The sequence below is a fragment of the Camelus bactrianus genome, chromosome 8, assembly GCF_048773025.1.
Source record: "Camelus bactrianus isolate YW-2024 breed Bactrian camel chromosome 8, ASM4877302v1, whole genome shotgun sequence".
NCBI lineage: Eukaryota > Metazoa > Chordata > Mammalia > Artiodactyla > Camelidae > Camelus > Camelus bactrianus.
Genome location: NC_133546.1, coordinates 92,748,644 through 92,772,456, shown reverse-complemented (window position 1 = coordinate 92,772,456; position 23,813 = coordinate 92,748,644).

The following is a 23,813-nucleotide window of genomic DNA, read 5'->3' as shown; positions in this document are numbered from 1 at the left end:
CTTTCACACACACTTATCTCTCAGAACTGAGCATGTAGAGAGACGTTCGTTCATCTAGCACAAAGGGAACGGGTTGCAGGAGAAACTATTACTCTGGTTTCTCAGTCTGTTTCCTAGTGCCGTTTTGATGTTCCTGCAGTTTTCACTGTAAAACCGAGTTGGAGCTTGTACCTCCCCATATATATTTATGGAATGGAGTTTGCAACTGAAAATATACTTTATTTTCCCAACAAGCTAGGTGAAGTACGGCTTTCAAACACACATATCTCTCAGAACTGAGCATGTGGGGAGACTTTCATTCACCTAGCAACAAGGGAACGGGTTGCAGGAGAATCTTTTACTCTGGTTTCTCAGTCTGTTTCCTAGTGCCGGTTTGAAGTTCCTGCAGTTTTCATTGGAAAAACGAGTTGGTGCTAGTACCTACCTATATATATGTATGGAGTGGGTTTTCAACTGAAAAGAAACTTTGTGTTCCCAACATTCTAGGTGAAGGACGGCTTTCACACACAATTATCTCTCAGAACTGAGCATGTGGAAAGACGTTCGTTCACCTAGCACCAAGGGAACGGGTTGCAGGAGAAACTTTTTCTCTGGGTTCTCAGTCTATTTCCTAGAGCCGGTTTGATGTTCCTGCAGTTTTCACTGTAAAAGAGAGTTGGAGCTAGTACCTCCCCATATATATGTATGGAGTGGGGTTTGCAACTTAAAAGAAATTTTGTGTTCCCAACCAGCTAGGTGAAGGACAGCTTTCACACAAACTTATCTATCAGAACTGAGCATGTGGAGAGACGTTCATTCAACTAGCACCAAGGGAACGGGTTGAAGGAGAAACTTTTATTCTGGTTTCTCAGTCTGTTTCCTAGTGCCGGTTTGAAGTTCCTGCAGTTTTCCCTGTAAAACCGATTTGGATCTAATACCTCCCCCTATATATGCATGGAGTGGAGTTTGCAACTGAAAATAAGCATTGTGTTCCCAACAAGCTAGGTGAAGGACGGCTTTCAGACACAGTTATCTCTCAGAACTGAGCATGTGGAGAGACGTTCGTTCATCTAGCACCCAGGGAACGGGTTGCAGGAGAAACTTTTACTCTGGTTTCTCAGTCTGTTTCCTAGTGCCGGTTTGAAGTTCCAGCAGTTTTCACTGGAAAAACGATTTGGTGCTAGTACCTACCTATATATATGTATGGAGTGGAGTTTGCAAATGAAAAGAAACGTTGGGTTCCCAACATTCTAAATGAAGGACGGCTTTCACACACACTTATCTCTCAGAAATGAGCATGTGGAGAGACGTTCTTTTATCTAGCACCAAGGGAACGGGTTGAAGGAGAAACTTTTACTCTCTTTTCTCAGTCTGTTTCCTAGTGCCGGTTTGAATTTCCTGCAGGTTTCACTGTAAAACCGAGTTGGAGCTTGTACCTCCCCATATATTTGTATGGATTGGAGTTTGCAACTGAAAATAAACTTTGTGTTCCCAACAAGCTAGGTGAAGGACGGCTTTCATACACAATTATCTCTCAGAACTGAGCATGTAGAGAGACTTTCGTTCATCTAGCACAAATGGAACGGGTTGCAGGAGAAACTATTACTCTGGTTTCTCAGTCTGTTTCCTAGTGCCGGTTTGATGTTCCTGCAGTTTTCACTGTAAAACCGAGTTGGAGCTAGTACCTCCACATATATATTTATGGAATGGAGTTTACAACTGAAAATATACTTTATTTTCCCAACATGCTAGGTGAAGTACGGCTTTCACACACACATATCTCTCAGAACGGAGCATGTGGAGAGACTTTCATTCACCTAGCAACAAGGGTACGGGTTGCAGGACAATCTTTTACTCTGGTTTCTCAGTCTGTTTCCTAGTGCCGGTTGAATTTCCTGCAGTTTTCACTGGAAAACCGAGTTGGTGCTAGTACCTACCCATATATATGTATGGAGTGGAGTTTTCAACTGAAAAGAAACGTTGTGTTCCAAACATTCTAGGTGAAGGACGGCTTTCACACACACTTATCTCTCAGAACTAAGCTTGTGGAGAGACGTTCGTTCATCTAGCACCAAGGGAATGAGTTGCAGGAATAAATTTTACTCTGGTTTCTCAGTCTGTTTCCTAGTGCCGGTTTGAATTTCCTGCAGTTTTCACTGTAAAACCGAGTTGGAGCTAGTACCACCCCATATATATGTATGGAGTGGAGTTGGCAACTGAAAAGAAAATTTGTGTTCCCAACAAGATATGTGAAAGACGGTTTTCACACATATATCTCTCAGAACTGAGCATGTGGAGAGACGTTCGTTCAACTAGCACCAAGGGAACGGGTTGCAGGGTAAACTTTTACTCTGGTTTCTCAGTCTGTTTCCTAGTGCCGTTTTCAATTTCCAGCAGTTTTCTCTGTAAAACCGAGTTGGATCAAGTACCTCCCCCTATATATGCATGGAGTGGAGATTGCAACTGAAAATAAGCATTGTGTTCCCAACAAGCTAGGTGAAGGACGTCTTTCACACACACTTATCTCTCAGAAATGAGCATGTGGAGAGACGTTCGTTTATCTAGCACCAAGGGAACGGGTTGCAGGGGAAACTTTTACTCTGGTTTCTCAGTCTGTTTCCTAGTGCCGGTTTGAATTTCCTGCAAGTTTCACTGTAAAACAGAGTTGGAGCTTCTACCTCCTCATATATTTGTATGGATTGGAATTTGCAACTGAAAATAAACTATGTGTTCCCAACAAGCTAGGTGAAGGACGGCTTTCATACACAATTATCTCTCAGAACTGAGCATGTGGAGAAACGTTCATTCACCTAACACCAAGGTAACGGGTGCAGGAGAAACTTTTACTCTGGTTTCTCAGTCTGTTTCCTAGTGCCGTTTTGAATTTCTTACAGTTTTCCCTGTAAAACCGATTTGGAGCTCGTACCTCCCCATATATATTTATGGAATGTTGTTTGCAACTGAAACGATACTTTATTTTCCCAAAAAGCTAAGTGAAGTACGGCTTTCACACACACTTATCTCTCAGAACTGAGCATGTAGAGAGACGTTCGTTCATCTAGCACAAATGGAACGGGTTGCAGGAGAAACTATTACTCTGGTTTCTCAGTCTGTTTCCTAGTGCCGGTTTGATGTTCCTGCAGTTTTCACTGTAAAACCGAGTTGGAGCTAGTACCTCCCCATATATATTTATGGAATGGAGTTTACAACTGAAAATATACTTTATTTTCCCAACATGCTAGGTGAAGTACGGCTTTCACACACACATATCTCTCAGAACTGAGCATGTGGAGAGACTTTCATTCACCTAGCAACAAGGGAACGGGTTGCAGGACAATCTTTTACTCTGGTTTCTCAGTGTGTTTCCTAGTGCCGGTTTGAATTTCCTGCAGTTTTCATTGGCAAACCGAGTTGGTGCTAGTACCTACCTATATATATGTATGGAGTGGGTTTTCAACTGAAAAGAAACTTTGTGTTCCCAACATTCTAGGTTAAGGACGGCTTTCACACACACTTATCTATCAGAACTGAGCATGTGGAGAGACGTTCGTTCAACTAGCACCAAGGGAACGGGTTGAAGGAGAAACTTTTATTCTGGTTTCTCAGTCTGTTTCCTAGTGCCGGTTTGAATTTCCTGCAGTTTTCATTGGCAAACCGAGTTGGTGCTTGTACCTACCTATATATATGTATGGAGTGGGTTTTCAACTGGAAAGAAACTTTGTGTTCCCAACATTCTAGGTTAAGGACGGCTTTCACACACACTTATCTATCAGAACTGAGCATGTGGAGAGACGTTCGTTCAACTAGCACCAAGGGAACGGGTTGAAGGAGAAACTTTTACTCTGGTTTCTCAGTCTGTTTCTTAGTGCCGGTTAGAAGTTCCTGCAGTTTTCCCTGTAAAACCGAGTTTGATCTAATTCCTCCCCCTATATATGCACGGAGTGGAGTTTGCAACTGAAAATAAGCATTGTGTTCCCAACAAGCTAGGTGAAGGACGGCTTTCAGACACAATTATCTCTCAGAACTGAGCATGTGGATAGACGTTCGTTCATCTAGCACCAAGGGAATGGGTTGCAGGAGAAACTTTTACTCTGGTTTCTCAGTCTGTTTCCTAGTGCCTGTTTGAAGTTCCTGCAGTTTTCACTGGAAAACCGAGTTGGTGCTAGTACCTACCTATATATGTGTATGGAGTGGAGTTGGCAACTTAAAAGAAATTTTGTGTTCCCAACAAGCTAGTTGAAGGACACCTTTCACACACACTTATCTCTCAGAAGTGAAAATGTGGAGAGACTTTCGTTCATCTAGCACAAAGGGAACGGTTAGCCGGACAAACTTTTACTCTGGTTTCTCAGTCTGTTTCCTAGTGCCGGTTTCAAATTCCAAGTTTTCACTGTAAAACAGAGTTGGAGCTAGTACCTCCCCATATATATGTATGGAGTGGAGTTTGCAACTGAAAAGAAACTTTGTGTTCCCAACAAGCTAGGTGAAGGACGGTATTCACACAAATATCTCTCAGAACTGAGCATGTGGAGAGACGTTCGTTCAACTAGCACCAAGGGAACGGGTTGCAGGGGAAACTTTTACTCTGGTTTCTCAGTCTGATTCCTAGTGCCGGTTTGAATTTCCTGCAGTTTTCACTGTAAAACCGAATTGGATCTAGTACCTCCCCCTATATATGCATGGAGTGGAGTTTGCAATTGTAAAGAAACTTTATTTTCCCAACAAGCTAGGTGAAGGACTTCTTTCACACACACTTTTTTCTCAGAACTGAGCATGTGGAGAGACTTTCATTCACCTAGCACCAAGGTAACGGGTAGCAGGAGAAACTTTAACTCTGGATTCTCAGTCTGTTTCCTAGTGCCGGTTTGATGTTCCTGCAGTTTTCACTGGAAAAGCGAGTTGGTGCTAGTACCTACCTATATATATGTATGGAGTGGAGTTTGCAAATGAAAAGAAACTTTGTGTTCCCAACATTCTAGGTGAAGGACGGCTTTCACACACACTTATCTCTCAGAACTGATCATGTGGAGAGACTTTCGTTCACCTAGAATCAAGGGAACGGGTTGCAGGAGAAACTTTTACTCTGGGTTCTCATTCTGTTTCCTAGAGCTGGTTTGAAGTTCCTGCAGTTTTCACTGGAAAACCGATTTGGAGCTACTACATACCCATATATATGTATGAAGTGGAGTTTACAACTGAAAAGAAAATTTGTGTTCCCAACAAGATATGTGAAAGACGGTTTTCACACATATATCTCTCAGAACTGAGCATGTGGAGAGACGTTCGTTCAACTACACCAAGGGAACGGGTTGCAGGGTAAACTTTTACTCTGGTTTCTCAGTCTGTTTCCTAGTGCCGTTTTCAATTTCCAGCAGTTTTCTCTGTAAAACCGAGTTGGATCAAGTACCTCCCCCTATATATGCATGGAGTGGAGATTGCAACTGAAAATAAGCATTGTGTTCCCAACAAGCTAGGTGAAGGACGTCTTTCACACACACTTATCTCTCAGAAATGAGCATGTGGAGAGACGTTCGTTTATCTAGCACCAAGGGAACGGGTTGCAGGAGAAACTTTTACTCTGGTTTCTCAGTCTGTTTCCTAGTGCCGGTTTGAATTTCCTGCAGGTTTCACTGTAAAACCGAGTTGGAGCTTGTACCTCCCCATATATTTGTATGGATTGGAGTTTGCAACTGAAAATAAACTTTGTGTTCCCAACAAGCTAGGTGAAGGACGGCTTTCATACACAATTATCTCTCAGAACTGAGCATGTGGAGAGACGTTCATTCACCTAGCACCAAGGTAACGGGTGCAGGAGAAACATTTACTCTGGTTTCTCAGTCTGTTTCCTAGTGCCGTTTTGAATTTCTTACAGTTTTCCCTGTAAAACCGATTTGGAGCTCGTACCTCCCCATATATATTTATGGAATGTTGTTTGCAACTGAAACGATACTTTATTTTCCCCAAAAGCTAAGTGAAGTTCGGCTTTCACACACACTTATCTCTCAGAACTGAGCATGTAGAGAGACGTTCGTTCATCTAGCACAAATGGAACGGGTTGCAGGAGAAACTATTACTCTGGTTTCTCAGTCTGTTTCCTAGTGCCGGTTTGATGTTCCTGCAGTTTTCACTGTAAAACCGAGTTGGAGCTAGTACCTCCCCATATATATTTATGGAATGGAGTTTACAACTGAAAATATACTTTATTTTCCCAACATGCTAGGTGAAGTACGGCTTTCACACACACATATCTCTCAGAACTGAGCATGTGGAGAGACTTTCATTCACCTAGCAACAAGGGAACGGGTTGCAGGACAATCTTTTACTCTGGTTTCTCAGTCTGTTTCCTAGTGCCGGTTTGAATTTCCTGCAGTTTTCATTGGAAAACCGAGTTGGTGCTTGTACCTACCTATATATATGTATGGAGTGGGTTTTCAACTGAAAAGAAACTTTGTGTTCCCAACATTCTAGGTTAAGGACGGCTTTCACACACACTTATCTATCAGAACTGAGCATGTGGAGAGACGTTCGTTCAACTAGCACCAAGGGAACGGGTTGAAGGAGAAACTATTACTCTGGTTTCTCAGTCTGTTTTCTAGTGCCGGGTTGAAGTTCCTGCAGTTTTCCCTGTAAAACCGAGTTGGATCTAATACCTCCCCCTATATATGCATGGAGTGGAGTTTGCAACTGAAAATAAGCATTGTGTTCCCAACAAGCTAGGTGAAGGACGGCTTTCAGACACAATTATCTCTCAGAACTGAGCATGTGGATAGACGTTCGTTCATCTAGCACCAAGGGAATGGGTTGCAGGAGAAACTTTTACTCTGGTTTCTCAGTCTGTTTCCTAGTGCCGGTTTGAAGTTCCTGCAGTTTTCACTGGAAAACCGAGTTGGTGCTAGTACCTACCTATATATGTGTATGGAGTGGAGTTTGCAACTTAAAAGAAATTTTGTGTTCCCAACAAGCTAGTTGAAGGACACCTTTCACACACACTTATCTCTCAGAAGTGAAAATGTGGAGAGACTTTCGTTCATCTAGCACAAAGGGAACGGTTAGCCGGACAAACTTTTACTCTGGTTTCTCAGTCTGTTTCCTAGTGCCGGTTTCAAATTCCAAGTTTTCACTGTAAAACAGAGTTGGAGCTAGTACCTCCCCATATATATGTATGGAGTGGAGTTTGCAACTGAAAAGAAACTTTGTGTTCCCAACAAGCTAGGTGAAGGACGGTTTTCACACAAATATCTCTCAGAACTGAGCATGTGGAGAGACGTTCGTTAAACTAGCACGAAAGTAACGGGTTGCAGGGGAAACTTTTACTCTGGTTTCTCAGTCTGATTCCTAGTGCCGGTTTGAATTTCCTGCAGTTTTCACTGTAAAACCGAATTGGATCTAGTACCTCCCCCTATATATGCATGGAGTGAAGTTTGCAATTGTAAAGAAACTTTATTTTCCCAACAAGCTAGGTGAAGGACTTCTTTCACACACACTTTTTCCTCAGAACTGAGCATGTGGAGAGACTTTCATTCACCTAGCACCAAGGTAACGGGTAGCAGGAGAAACTTTAACTCTGGATTCTCAGTCTGTTTCCTAGTGCCGGTTTGATGTTCCTGCAGTTTTCACTGGAAAAGCGAGTTGGTGCTAGTACCTACCTATATATATGTATGGAGTGGAGTTTGCAAATGAAAAGAAACTTTGTGTTCCCAACATTCTAGGTGAAGGACGGCTTTCACACACACTTATCTCTCAGAACTGAGCATGTGGAGAGACGTTCGTTCACCTAGAATCAAGGGAATGGGTTGCAGGAGAAACTTTTACTCTGGGTTCTCATTCTGTTTCCTAGAGCCGGTTTGAATTTCCTGCAGTTTTCACTGGAAAACCGAGTTGGAGCTACTACATACCCATATATATGTATGAAGTGGAGTTTACAACTGAAAAGAATCTTTGTGTTCCCAACGAGCTAGGTGAAGGACGGCTTTCACACACACTTATCTCTCAGAACTGAGCATGTAGAGAGACGTTCGTTCATCTAGCAAGAAATGAACGGGTTGCAGGGGAAAATTTTACTCTGGTTTCTCACTCTTTTTCCTAGTGCCGGTTTGATGTTCCTGCAGTTTTCACTGTAAAACCGAGTTGTATCTAGTACCTCCTCCTATATATGCATGGAGTGGAGTTTGCAACTGAAAATAAGCATTGTGTTCCCAACAAGCTAGGTGAAGGACGGCTTTCACACACACTTATCTCTCAGAACTGAACATGTGGAGAGACGTTCGTTCATCTAGCACCAAGGGAACGGGCTGCATGAGAAACTTTTTCTCTGGTTTCTTAGTCAGTATCCTATTGCCGGTTTGAATTTCCTGCAGTTTTCACTGTAAAATCGAGTTTTATCTAGTATCTCCCCCTATATATGCATGGAGTGGAGTTTGCAAATGAAATAAGCATTGTGTTCCCAACAAGCTAGGTGAAGTGCGGCTTTCAGACACACTAATCTCTCAGAACTGAGCATTTGGAGAGACGTTCGTTCATCTAGCAACAAGGGAACGGTTTGCAGGAGAAACATTTACTCTGGTTTTCAGACTCTTTCCTATTGACGTTTTGAATTTCCTGCAGTTTTCTCTGTAAAACCGAGTTGGAGCTAGTACCTCCCCATATATATTTATGGAGTGGAGTTGGCAACTGAAAAGAAAATTTGTGTTCCCAACAAGCTAGTTGAAGGACGTTTTTCACACATATATCACTCAGAACTGAGCATGTGGAGAGACGTTCGATCAACTAGCACCAAGGGAACGGGTTGCAGGGGAAACTTTTACTCTGGTTTCTCAGTCTGTATCCTAGTGCCGTTTTGAATTTCCTACAGTTTTCACTGTAAAACCGAGTTGGATCTAGTATCACCCCCTATATATGCATGGAGTGGAGTTTTCAAATGAAAATAAGCATTGTGTTCCCAACAAGCTAGGTGAAGGACGTCTTTCACACACACTATCTCTCAGAACTGAGCATGTGGAGAGACGATCGCTCATCTAGCACCAAGGGAACGGGTTGCAGGAGAAAATTTTACTCTGGTTTCTCAGTCTGTTTCCTAGTGCCGGTTTGAAGTTCCTGCAGTTTTCACTGTAAAACCGAGTTGGAGGTAGTACCTCCCCATATATATGTATGGAGTGGAGTTGGCAACTGAAAAGAAAATTTGTGTTCCCAACAAGATATGTTAAAGACGGTTTTCACACATATATCTCTCAGAACTGAGCATGTGGAGAGACGTTCGTTCAACTAGCACCAAGGGAACGGGTTGCAGGGGAAACATTTACTCTGGTTTCTCAGTCTGTTTCCTAGTGCCGTTTTCAATTTCCAGCAGTTTTCTCAGTAAAAGCGAGTTGGATCTAGTACCTCCACCTATATATGCATGGAGTGGAGATTGCAACTGAAAATAAGCATTGTGTTCCCAACAAGCTAGGTGAAGGACGTCTTTCACACACACTTATCTCTCAGAAATGAGCATGTGGAGAGACGTTCGTTCATCTAGCACCAAGGGAACGGGTTGCAGGAGAAACTTTTACTCTGGTTTCTCAGTCTGTTTCCTAGTGCCTGTTTGAATTTCCTGCAGTTTTCACTGTAAAACCGAGTTGGAGCTACTACTTCCCCATATATATATATTGATTGGAGTTTGCAACTGAAAAGAAACTTTGTGTTCCCAACAAGCTAGGTGAAGGACGGCTTTCACACACACTTATCTCTCAGAACTGAGCATGTGGAGAGACGTTCATTCACCTAGCACCAAGGTAACGGGTGCAGGAGAAATTTTACTCTCGTTTCTCAGTCTGTTTCCTAGTGCCGGTTTGATATTCCTGCAGTTTTCAAAGTAAAACCGAGTTTGATCTACTACCTCCCCCTATATATGCATGGAGTGGAGTTTGCAACTGAAAATAAGCATTGTGTTCCCAACAAGCTAGGTGAAGGTCGGCTTTCACACACACTTATTTCTCAGAACTGAGCATGTGGATAGACTTTCGTTCATCTAGCAACAAGGGAAGGGGTTGCATGAGAAACTTTTACTCTGGATTCTCAGTCTGTTTCCTAGTGCCGTTTTGAATTTCTTGCAGTTTTCCCTGTAAAACCGATTTGGAGCTCGTACCTCCCCATATATATTTATGGAATGTTGTTTGCAACTGAAACGATACTTTATTTTCCCAACAAGCTAAGTTAAGTATGGCTTTCACACACACTTATCTCTCAGAACTGAGCATGTGGAGAGACGTTCGTTCATCTAGCACAATGGGAACGGGTTGCAGGAGAAACTATTAATCTGGTTTCTCAGTTTGTTTCCTAGTGCCGGTTTGATGTTCCTGCAGTTTTCACTGTAAAACCGAGTTGGAGCTAGTACCTCCCCATATATAGGTATGGAGTGGAGTTTGCAACTGAAAAGAAATTTTGTGTTCCCAAAAAGCTAGGTGAAGGACGGCTTTCACACACACTTATCTATCAGAACTGAGCATGTGGAGAGACGTTCGTTCATCTAGAACCAAGGGAACGGTTTGCAGGAGAAACTTTTACTCTGGTTTCTCAGTCTGTTTTCTAGTGCCGGTTTGAATTTTCTGGATTTTTCACTGTAAAACCGAGTTGGATCTAATACCTCACCCTATATATTCATGGAATGGTGTATGCAACTCAAAATAAGCATTGTGTTCCCAACAAGCTATGTGAAGGCGGCTTTCAAACACACTTATCTCTCAGAACTGAGCATGTGGAGAGACGTTCGTTCATCTAGCAACAAGGGAACGGGTTGCAGGGGAAAGTTTTACTCTGGTTTCTCAGCCTGTTTCCTAGTGCCGTTTTGAAGTTCCTGCAGGTTTCATTGGAAAACCGAGTTGGTGCTTGTACCTACTTATATATATGTATGGAGTGGGTTTGCAACTGAAAAGAAACTTTGTGTTCCCAACAAGCTACGTGAAGGACGGCATTCACACACAATTATCTCTCAGAAATAAGCTTGTGGAGAGACGTTCGTTCATCTAGCAACAAGGGAACGGGTTGCAGGGGAAAATTTTACTCTGGTCTCTGATTCTGTTTCCTAGTGCCGGTTTGAAGTTCCAGCAGTTTTCACTGGAAACCCGAGTTGGAGCTAGTACCTCACCATATATATGTATGGAGTGGTATTTGCAACTGAAAAAACTTTGTGTTCCCAACAAGCTAGTTGAAGGACGGCTTTCACTCACATTTATCTCTCAGAACTGAGCATGAGGAGAGATGTTCGTTCATCTAGCACAAATGGAACGGGATACAGGAGAAACTTTTACTCTGGTTTCTCAGTCTGTTTCCTAGTGCCGGTTTGATTTTCCTGCAGTTTTCAATGTAAAACCGAGTTGGAGCTAGTACCTACCCATATATATGTATGGAGTGGAGTTTGCAACTGAAAAGAAACTTTGTGTTCCCAACAACCTAGGTGAAGGACGGCTTTCACACACATTTATATCTCAGAACTAAGCTTGTGGAGAGACGTTCGTTCAACTAGCACAAAAGGAACGGGTTACAGGAGAAATTTTTACTCTGGTTTCACAGTCTGTTTCCTAATGCCGGTTTGAATTTCCTGCAGTTTTCACTGGAAAACCGAGTTGGAGGTTGTAACTACCCATATATATGTATGGAGTGTAGTTTGCAACTGAAAAGAATCATTGTGTTCCCAACAAGCTAGCTGAAGGACGGCTTTCACACACACTTATCCCTCAGAACTGAGCATGTGGAGAGACGTTCGTTCAACTAACACCAAGGGAAAGGGTTGCTGGATGAACTTTTACTCCGGTTTCTCAGTCTTTTTCCTAGTGGCGGTTTGAAGTTCCTGCAGTTTTCACTGTAAAACCGATTTGGAGTTAGTAAATCCCCATATATATGTATGGATTGGAGTTTGCATCTGAAAAGAAACTTTGTGTTCCCAACAAGCTAGGTGAAGTACGGCTTCCACACACACATATCTCTGAGAACTGAGCATGTGGAGAGACGTTCTTTCTTCTAGCACCAAAGGAACGGGTTGCAGGAGAAACTTTTACTGTGGTTTCTCAGTCTGTTTCCTAGTGTCGGTTTGAATTTCCTGCAGTTTTCACTGTAAAAGCGAGTTGGATATAGTACCACCCCCTATATATGCATGGAGTGGAGTTTGCAACTGAAAATAAGCATTGTGTTCCCAACAAGCTATATGAAGGACGACTTTCACACACACTTCTCTCTCACATCAGAGCATGTGGAGAGACGTTCGTTCATCTAGGACCAAGGGAACGGGTTGCAAGAGAAACTTTTACTCTGGTATCTCAGTCTGTTTCCTAGTGGCGGTTTGAAGTTCCTGCAGTTTTCACTGTAAAACAGTGTTGGAGCTAGTACCTCCCCATATATATGTATGGATTGTGGTTTGCAACTGAAAAGAAACTTTGTGTTCCCAACAAGCTAGGTGATGGACGTATTTAACACACACTTATCTCTCAGAACTGAGTACGTGGAAAGACGTTCGTTCCCCTAGCACCAAGGGAATGGGTGGCAGGTGAAACTTTTCTCTGGTTTCTCAGTCTGTTTCCTAGTACCGGTTTGATGTTCCTGCAGTTTTCACAGTAAAACTGTGTTGGAGCTAGTACCTCCCCATATATATGTATGGAATGGAATTTGCAACTGAAAAGAAACTTTGTGTTCCCAACAAGGAAGGTGAAGTAAGGCTTTCACACACAATTATCTCTCACAACTAAGCTTGTGGAGAGACGTTCGTTAAACTAACACCAAGGGAAAGGGTTGCTGGAGAAACATTTACTCTGGTTTCTCAGTCTGTTTCCTAGTGCCGGTTTGCAGTTCCTGCAGTTTTCAATGTAAAACCGAGTTGGAGCTAGTTCCTCCGCATATATATGTATGGAGTGGAGTTTGCAACTGAAAAGAAACTTTGTGTTCCCAACACGCTACTTGAACGACGGCTTTCACACACACTTATCTCTCAGAACTGAGTACGTGGAAAGACGTTCGTTCACCTAGCACCACGGGAACGGGTGGCAGGAGAAACTTTTCTCTGGTTTCTCAGTCTGTTTCCTAGTACCGGTTTGATGTTCCTGCAGTTTTCACCGTAAAACCGTGTTGGATCTAGTACCTCCCCATATATATGTATAGAGTGGAATTTGCAACTGAAAAGAAACTTTGTGTTCCCAACAAGCAAGGTGAAGGACGGCTTTCACACACACTTATCTCGCAGAACTGAGCATGTGGAGAGACATTCGTTGACCTAGCACCAAGGGAACTCTTTGCAAGAGAAACTTTTACTCTGGTTTCTCAGTGTGTTTCCTAGTTCCGGTTTGAATTTCCTGCAGTTTTCACTGAAAAACCGAGTTTTAGCTAGTACCTCCCCATATATATGCATGAAGTGGAGTTTGCAACTGAAAATAAGCATTGTGTTCCCAACAAGCTATGTGAAGGACGGCTTTCACAAACACTTATATCTCAGAACTAAGCTTGTTGAGAGACGTTCGTTCATCTTGCACCAAGGGAACGGGTTGCAGGAGAAACTTTTACACTGGTTTCACAGTCTTTTTCCTAGTGCCGGTATGAAGTTCCTGCAGATTTCAGTGTAAAACCGAGTTGGAGCTAGTATCTCCCCTTATATATGAATGGAGTGTAGTTTGCAACTGAAAAGAAACTTTGTGTTCCCAACAAGCAAGATGAAGGACGGCCTTCACACACATTTTTCTCTCAGAACTGAGCATGTGGAGAGACGTTCGTTCATCTAGCACCAAGGGAACGGGTTGCAGGAGAAATTTTACTCTAGTTTCTCAGTCAGTTTCCTAGTGCCGGTTTGAAGTTCCTGCAGATTTCACTGTAAAACCGAGTTGGATCTAATCCCTCCCCCTATATATGTATGGAGTGGAGTTTGCATCTGAATAGAAACTTTGTGTTTCCATTATAATAGGTGAAGGACGGCTTTCACATACACTTATCTCTCAGAAATGAGCATGTGGAGAGAAGTTCGTTCACCTAGCACCAAGAGAAAGGGTTGCAGGAGTAACTTTTACTCTGGTTTCTCAGTCTGTTTCCTAGTGCCGGTTTGATATTACTGCAGTTTTCACAGTAAAACCGAGTTGCAGCTAGTATCTCACCATATATATATATGGAGTGTAGTTTGCAACTGAAAAGAAACTTTGTGTTCCCAACAAGCTAGATGAAGGACGGCCTTCACACACATTTATCTCTCAGAACTGAGCATGTGGAGAGACGTTCGTTCATCTAGCACCAAGGGAACGGGTTGCAGGAGAAATTTTACTCTAGTTTCTCAGTCAGTTTCCTAGTGCCGGTTTGAAGTTCCTGCAGATTTCACTGTAAAACCGAGTTGGATCTAATCCCTCCCCCTATATATGTATGGAGTGGAGTTTGCATCTGAATAGAAACTTTGTGTTTCCATTATAATAGGTGAATTACGCCTTTCACACACACTTATCTCTCAGAACTAATTATGTGGAGAGACGTTCGTTCACCTAGCACCAAGGGAATGGGTTGCATGAGAAACTTTTACTCAGGGTTCTCAGTCTTTTTCCTAGTGCCGGTTTGATATACCTGCAGTTTTCACCATAAAAGCGAGTTGGAGCTAGTACCTCCCCATATATATTTATGGAGTGGAGTTTGCAACTGAAAAGGAACTTTGTGTTCCCAACAAGCTAGGTGAAGGACGGCTTTCACACACAATTACCTCTCAGAACTAAGCTTGTGGAGAGACGTTCGTTCACCTAGCACCAAGGGAACGTGTTGCAGGAGAAATTTTACTCTAGTTTCTCAGTCAGTTTCCTAGTGCCGGTTTGAAGTTCCTGCAGTTTTCACTGTAAAATTGAGTTGGATCTAATACCTCCCCTTATATATATATGGAGTGGAGTTTGCAACTGAAAAGAAACTTTGTGTTCCCAACAAGCAAGGTGAAGGACGGCTTTCACACACACTTATCTCTCACAAATAAGCTTGTGGAGAGACGTTCGTTGATCTAGCACAAAGGGAACGGGTTACAGGTTAAACTTTTACTCTGGTTTCACAGTCTGTTTAATAATGCCGCTATGAATTTCCTGCAGTTTTCACTGGAAAACCGAGTTGGAACTAGTACCTACCCATATATATGTATGGATTGGAGATTGCAACTGAAAAGAAACTTTGTGTTCCCAACAAGCTAGCTGAAGGACGGCTTTCACACACACATATCTCTCAGAACTGAGCATGTGGAGAGACGTTCGTTCATCTAGAACCAAGGGAACGGTTTGCAGGAGAAACTTTTACTCTGGTTTCTCAGTCTGTTTTCTAGTGCCGGTTTGAATTTTCTGAATTTTTCACTGTAAAACCGAGTTGGATCTAATACCTCACCCTATATATTCATGGAATGGTGTATGCAACTCAAAATAAGCATTGTGTTCCCAACAAGCTATGTGAAGGCGGCTTTCAAACACACTTATCTCTCAGAACTGAGCATGTGGAGAGACGTTCGTTCATCTAGCAACAAGGGAACGGGTTGCAGGGGAAAGTTTTACTCTGGTTTCTCAGCCTGTTTCCTAGTGCCGTTTTGAAGTTCCTGCAGGTTTCATTGGAAAACCGAGTTGGTGCTTGTACCTACTTATATATATGTATGGAGTGGGTTTGCAACTGAAAAGAAACTTTGTGTTCCCAACAAGCTACGTGAAGGACGGCATTCACACACAATTATCTCTCAGAAATAAGCTTGTGGAGAGACGTTCGTTCATCTAGCAACAAGGGAACGGGTTGCAGGGGAAAATTTTACTCTGGTCTCTGAGTCTGTTTCCTAGTGCCGGTTTGAAGTTCCAGCAGTTTTCACTGGAAACCCGAGTTGGAGCTAGTACCTCACCATATATATGTATGGAGTGGTATTTGCAACTGAAAAAAACTTTGTGTTCCCAACAAGCTAGTTGAAGGACGGCTTTCACTCACATTTATCTCTCAGAACTGAGCATGAGGAGAGACGTTCGTTCATCTAGCACAAATGGAACGGGATACAGGAGAAACTTTTAGTCTGGTTTCTCAGTCTGTTTCCTAGTGCCGGTTTGATTTTCCTGCAGTTTTCAATGTAAAACCGAGTTGGAGCTAGTACCTACCCATATATATGTATGGAGTGGAGTTTGCAACTGAAAAGAAACTTTGTGTTCCCAACAACCTAGGTGAAGGACGGCTTTCACACACATTTATATCTCAGAACTAAGCTTGTGGAGAGACGTTCGTTCAACTAGCACAAAAGGAACGGGTTACAGGAGAAATTTTTACTCTGGTTTCACAGTCTGTTTCCTAATGCCGGTTTGAATTTCCTGAGTTTTCACTGGAAAACCGAGTTGGAGGTTGTAACTACCCATATATATGTATGGAGTGTAGTTTGCAACTGAAAAGAATCATTGTGTTCCCAACAAGCTAGCTGAAGGACGGCTTTCACACACACTTATCCCTCAGAACTGAGCATGTGGAGAGACGTTCGTTCAACTAACACCAAGGGAAAGGGTTGCTGGAGGAACTTTTACTCCGGTTTCTCAGTCTTTTTCCTAGTGACGGTTTGAAGTTCCTGCAGTTTTCACTGTAAAACCGATTTGGAGTTAGTAATTCCCCATATATATGTATGGATTGGAGTTTGCATCTGAAAAGAAACTTTGTGTTCCCAACAAGCTAGGTGAAGTACGGCTTCCACACACACATATCTCTGAGAACTGAGAATGTGGAGAGACGTTCTTTCTTCTAGCACCAAAGGAACGGGATGCAGGAGAAACTTTTACTCTGGTTTCTCATTCTGTTTCCTAGTGTCGGTTTGAATTTCCTGCAGTTTTCACTGTAAAAGCGAGTTGGATATAGTACCACCCCCTATATATGCATGGAGTGGAGTTTGCAACTGAAAATAAGCATTGTGTTCCCAACAAGCTATATGAAGGACGACTTTCACACACACTTCTCTCTCACATCAGAGCATGTGGAGAGACGTTCGTTCATCTAGCACCAAGGGAACGTGTTGCAGGAGAAATTTTACTCTAGTTTCTCAGTCAGTTTCCTAGTGCCGGTTTGAAGTTCCTGCAGTTTTCACTGTAAAATTGAGTTGGATCTAATACCTCCCCTTATATATATATGGAGTGGAGTTTGCAACTGAAAAGAAACTTTGTGTTCCCAACAAGCAAGGTGAAGGACGGCTTTCACACACACTTATCTCTTACAAATAAGCTTGTGGAGAGACGTTCGTTGATCTAGCACAAAGGGAACGGGTTACAGGTTAAACTTTTACTCTGGTTTCACATTCTGTTTAATAATGCCGCTATGAATTTCCTGCAGTTTTCACTGGAAAACCGAGTTGGAACTAGTACCTACCCATATATATGTATGGATTGGAGATTGCAACTGAAAAGAAACTTTGTGTTCCCAACAAGCTAGCTGAAGGACGGCTTTCACACACACATATCTCTCAGAACTGAGCATGTGGAGAGACGTTCGTTCACCTAGAATCAAGGGAACGGGTTGCAGGAGAAACTTTTACTCTGGGTTCTCATTCTGTTTCCTAGAGCCGGTTTGAAGTTTCTGCAGTGTTCACTGGAAAACCGAGTTGGAGCTACTACCTACCCATATATATGTATGAAGTGGAGTTTACAACTGAAAAGAATCTTTGTGTTCCCAACGAGCTAGGTGAAGGACGGCTTTCAGACACACTTATCTCTCAGAACTGAGCATGTGGAGAGACGTTCGTTCAACTAGCACCAAGGGAACGGGTGGCAGGGGAAACTTTTACTCTGGTTTCTCAGTCTGTTTCCTAGTGCCGGTTTGATGTTCCTGCAGTTTTCACTGTAAAACCGAGTTTTAGCTAGTACCTCCCCATATATATGCATGAAGTGGAGTTTGCAACTGAAAATAAGCATTGTGTTCCCAACAAGCTATGTGAATGACGGCTTTCACAAACACTTATATCTCAGAACTAAGCTTGTGGAGAGACGTTCGTTCATCTTGCACCAAGGGAACGGGTTGCAGGAGAAACTTTTACACTGGTTTCACAGTCTTTTTCCTAGTGCCGGTATGAAGTTCCTGCAGATTTCAGTGTAAAACCGTTGGAGCTAGTATCTCTCCTTATATATGAATGGAGTGTAGTTTGCAACTGAAAAGAAACTTTGTGTTCCCAACAAGCTAGATGAAGGACGGCCTTCACACACATTTATCTCTCAGAACTGAGCATGTGGAGAGACGTTCGTTCATCTAGCACCAAGGGAACGGGTTGCAGGAGAAATTTTACTCTAGTTTCTCAGTAAGTTTCCTAGTGCCGGTTTGAAGTTCCTGCAGATTTCACTGTAAAACCGAGTTGGATCTAATCCATCCCCCTATATATGTATGGAGTGGAGTTTGCATCTGAATAGAAACTTTGTGTTCCCATTATAATAGGTGAAGGAAGGCTTTCACACACACTTATCTCTCAGAACTAATTATGTGGAGAGACGTTCGTTCACCTAGCACCAAGGGAATGGGTTGCAGGAGAAACTTTTACTCAGGTTTCTCAGACTTTTTCCTAGTGCCGGTTTGATATTCCTGCAGTTTTCACCATAAAAGCGAGTTGGAGCTAGTACCTCCACATATATATATATGGAGTGGAGTTTGCAACTGAAAAGGAACTTTGTGTTCCCAACAAGCTAGGTGAAGGACGGCTTTCACACACAATTACCTCTCAGAACTAAGCTTGTGGAGAGACGTTCGTTCATCTAGCACCAAGGGAACGTGTTGCAGGAGAAATTTTACTCTAGTTTCTCAGTCAGTTTCCTAGTGCCGGTTTGAAGTTCCTGCAGTTTTCACTGTAAAATTGAGTTGGATCTAATACCTCCCCTTATATATATATGGAGTGGAGTTTGCAACTGAAAAGAAACTTTGTGTTCCCAACAAGCAAGGTGAAGGACGGCTTTCACACACACTTATCTCTCACAAATAAGCTTGTGGAGAGACGTTCGTTGATCTAGCACAATGGGAACGGGTTACAGGTTAAATTTTACTCTGGTTTCACAGTCTGTTTAATAATGCCGCTATGAATTTCCTGCAGTTTTCACTGGAAAACCGAGTTGGAACTAGTACCTACCCATATATATGTATGGATTGGAGATTGCAACTGAAAAGAAACTTTGTGTTCCCAACAAGCTAGCTGAAGGACGGCTTTCACACACACATATCTCTCAGAACTGAGCATGTGGAGAGAGGTTCGTTCACCTAGAATCAAGGGAACGGGTTGCAGGAGAAACTTTTACTCTGGGTTCTCATTCTGTTTCCTAGAGCCGGTTTGAAGTTCCTGCAGTGTTCACTGGAAAACCGTGTTGGAGCTACTACCTACCCATATATATGTATGAAGTGGAGTTTACAACTGAAAAGAATCTTTGTGTTCCCAACAAGCTAGGTGAAGGACGGCTTTCAGACACACTTATCTCTCAGAACTGAGCATGTGGAGAGACGTTCGTTCAACTAGCACCAAGGGAACGTGTGGCAGGGGAAACTTTTACTCTGGTTTCTCAGTCTGTTTCTAAGTGCCGGTTTGATGTTCCTGCAGTTTTCACTGTAAAACCGAGTTGGATCTAGTACCTCCTCCTATATATGCATGGAGTGGAGTTTGCAACTGAAAATAAGCATTGTGTTCCCAACAAGCTAGGTGAAGGTCGGCTTTCACACACACTTATCTCTCAGAACTGAGCATGTGGAGAGACGTTCGTTCATCTAGCACCAAGGGAACGGGTTGCATGAGAAACATTTACTCTGGTTTCTCATTCTGTATCCTAGTGCCGGTTTGAATTTCCTGCAGTTTTCACTGTAAAACAATGTTGGAGCTAGTACCTCCCCATATATATGTATGGATTGGAGTTTGCAACTGAAAAGAACTTTATTTTCCCAACAAGCTAGGTGAAGGACGGCTTTCACACACACTTTTCTCTCAGAACTGAGCATGTGGAGAAACGATCATTCACATAGCACCAAGGTAACGGGTTGCAGGAGAAACTTTTACTCTGGTTTCTCAGTCTGTATCCTAGTGCCGGTTTGAATTTCCTGCAGTTTTCTCTGTAAAACCGAGTTGGAGCTAGTACTTCCCCATATATATTTATGGAGTGGAGTTGGCAATTGAAAACAAAATTTGTGTTCCCAACAAGCTAGGTGAAGTACGTTTTTCACACATATATCACTCAGAACTGAGCATGTGGAGAGACGTTCGATCAACTAGCACCAAGGGAACGGGTTGCAGGGGAAACTTTTACTCTGGTTTCTCAGTCTGTATCCTAGTGCCGTTTTGAATTTCCTACAGTTTTCACTGTAAAACCGAGTTGGATCTTGTACCACTCCTTATATATGCATGGAGTGGAGTTTTCAAATAAAAATAAGCATTGTGTTCCCAACAAGCTAGGTGAAGGAAGTCTTTCACACACACTATCTTTCAGAAATGAGCATGTGGAGAGACGTTCGTTCATCTAGCACCATGGGAACGGGTTGCAGGAGAAACTTTTACTCTGGTTTCTCAGTCTGTTTCCTAGTGCCGGTTTGAAGTTCCTGCAGTTTTCAATGTAAAACCGAGTTGGAGCTAGTTCCTCCGCATATATATGTATGGAGTGGAGTTTGCAACTGAAAATAAATTTTGTGTTCCCAACACGCTACTTGAACGACGGCTTTCACACACACTTATCTCTCAGAACTGAGTACGTGGAAAGACGTTCGTTCACCTAGCACCACGGGAACGGGTGGCAGGAGAAACTTTTCTCTGGTTTCTCAGTCTGTTTCCTAGTACCGGTTTGATGTTCCTGCAGTTTTCACCGTAAAACCGTGTTGGATCTAGTACCTCCCCTTATATATGTATAGAGTGGAATATGCAACTGAAAAGAAACTTTGTGTTCCCAACAAGCAAGGTGAAGGACGGCTTTCACACACACTTATCTCTCAGAACTGAGCATGTGGAGAGACATTCGTTCACCTAGCACCAAGGGAACTCTTTGCAAGAGAAACTTTTACTCTGGTTTCTCAGTGTGTTTCCTAGTTCTGGTTTGAATTTCCTGCAGTTTTCACTGTAAAACCGAGTTTTAGCTAGTACCTCCCCATATATATGCATGAAGTGGAGTTTGCAACTGAAAATAAGCATTGTGTTCCCAACAAGCTATATGAAGGACGACTTTCACACACACTTCTCTCTCACATCAGAGCATGTGGAGAGACGTTCGTTCATCTAGCACCAAGGGAACGTGTTGCAGGAGAAATTTTACTCTAGTTTCTCAGTCAGTTTCCTAGTGCCGGTTTGAAGTTCCTGCAGTTTTCACTGTAAAATTGAGTTGGATCTAATACCTCCCCTTATATATATATGGAGTGGAGTTTGCAACTGAAAAGAAACTTTGTGTTCCCAACAAGCAAGGTGAAGGACGGCTTTCACACACACTTATCTCTTACAAATAAGCTTGTGGAGAGACGTTCGTTGATCTAGCACAAAGGGAACGGGTTACAGGTTAAACTTTTACTCTGGTTTCACAGTCTGTTTAATAATGCCGCTATGAATTTCCTGCAGTTTTCACTGGAAAACCGAGTTGGAACTAGTACCTACCCATATATATGTATGGATTGGAGATTGCAACTGAAAAGAAACTTTGTGTTCCCAACAAGCTAGCTGAAGGACGGCTTTCACACACACATATCTCTCAGAACTGAGCATGTGGAGAGACGTTCGTTCACCTAGAATCAAGGGAACGGGTTGCAGGAGAAACTTTTACTCTGGGTTCTCATTCTGTTTCCTAGAGCCGGTTTGAAGTTTCTGCAGTGTTCACTGGAAAACCGAGTTGGAGCTACTACCTACCCATATATATGTATGAAGTGGAGTTTACAACTGAAAAGAATCTTTGTGTTCCCAACGAGCTAGGTGAAGGACGGCTTTCAGACACACTTATCTCTCAGAACTGAGCATGTGGAGAGACGTTCGTTCAACTAGCACCAAGGGAACGGGTGGCAGGGGAAACTTTTACTCTGGTTTCTCAGTCTGTTTCCTAGTGCCGGTTTGATGTTCCTGCAGTTTTCACTGTAAAACCGAGTTTTAGCTAGTACCTCCCCATATATATGCATGAAGTGGAGTTTGCAACTGAAAATAAGCATTGTGTTCCCAACAAGCTATGTGAATGACGGCTTTCACAAACACTTATATCTCAGAACTAAGCTTGTGGAGAGACGTTCGTTCATCTTGCACCAAGGGAACGGGTTGCAGGAGAAACTTTTACACTGGTTTCACAGTCTTTTTCCTAGTGCCGGTATGAAGTTCCTGCAGATTTCAGTGTAAAACCGTTGGAGCTAGTATCTCTCCTTATATATGAATGGAGTGTAGTTTGCAACTGAAAAGAAACTTTGTGTTCCCAACAAGCTAGATGAAGGACGGCCTTCACACACATTTATCTCTCAGAACTGAGCATGTGGAGAGACGTTCGTTCATCTAGCACCAAGGGAACGGGTTGCAGGAGAAATTTTACTCTAGTTTCTCAGTAAGTTTCCTAGTGCCGGTTTGAAGTTCCTGCAGATTTCACTGTAAAACCGAGTTGGATCTAATCCATCCCCCTATATATGTATGGAGTGGAGTTTGCATCTGAATAGAAACTTTGTGTTCCCATTATAATAGGTGAAGGAAGGCTTTCACACACACTTATCTCTCAGAACTAATTATGTGGAGAGACGTTCGTTCACCTAGCACCAAGGGAATGGGTTGCAGGAGAAACTTTTACTCAGGTTTCTCAGACTTTTTCCTAGTGCCGGTTTGATATTCCTGCAGTTTTCACCATAAAAGCGAGTTGGAGCTAGTACCTCCACATATATATATATGGAGTGGAGTTTGCAACTGAAAAGGAACTTTGTGTTCCCAACAAGCTAGGTGAAGGACGGCTTTCACACACAATTACCTCTCAGAACTAAGCTTGTGGAGAGACGTTCGTTCATCTAGCACCAAGGGAACGTGTTGCAGGAGAAATTTTACTCTAGTTTCTCAGTCAGTTTCCTAGTGCCGGTTTGAAGTTCCTGCAGTTTTCACTGTAAAATTGAGTTGGATCTAATACCTCCCCTTATATATATATGGAGTGGAGTTTGCAACTGAAAAGAAACTTTGTGTTCCCAACAAGCAAGGTGAAGGACGGCTTTCACACACACTTATCTCTCACAAATAAGCTTGTGGAGAGACGTTCGTTGATCTAGCACAATGGGAACGGGTTACAGGTTAAATTTTACTCTGGTTTCACAGTCTGTTTAATAATGCCGCTATGAATTTCCTGCAGTTTTCACTGGAAAACCGAGTTGGAACTAGTACCTACCCATATATATGTATGGATTGGAGATTGCAACTGAAAAGAAACTTTGTGTTCCCAACAAGCTAGCTGAAGGACGGCTTTCACACACACATATCTCTCAGAACTGAGCATGTGGAGAGAGGTTCGTTCACCTAGAATCAAGGGAACGGGTTGCAGGAGAAACTTTTACTCTGGGTTCTCATTCTGTTTCCTAGAGCCGGTTTGAAGTTCCTGCAGTGTTCACTGGAAAACCGTGTTGGAGCTACTACCTACCCATATATATGTATGAAGTGGAGTTTACAACTGAAAAGAATCTTTGTGTTCCCAACAAGCTAGGTGAAGGACGGCTTTCAGACACACTTATCTCTCAGAACTGAGCATGTGGAGAGACGTTCGTTCAACTAGCACCAAGGGAACGTGTGGCAGGGGAAACTTTTACTCTGGTTTCTCAGTCTGTTTCTAAGTGCCGGTTTGATGTTCCTGCAGTTTTCACTGTAAAACCGAGTTGGATCTAGTACCTCCTCCTATATATGCATGGAGTGGAGTTTGCAACTGAAAATAAGC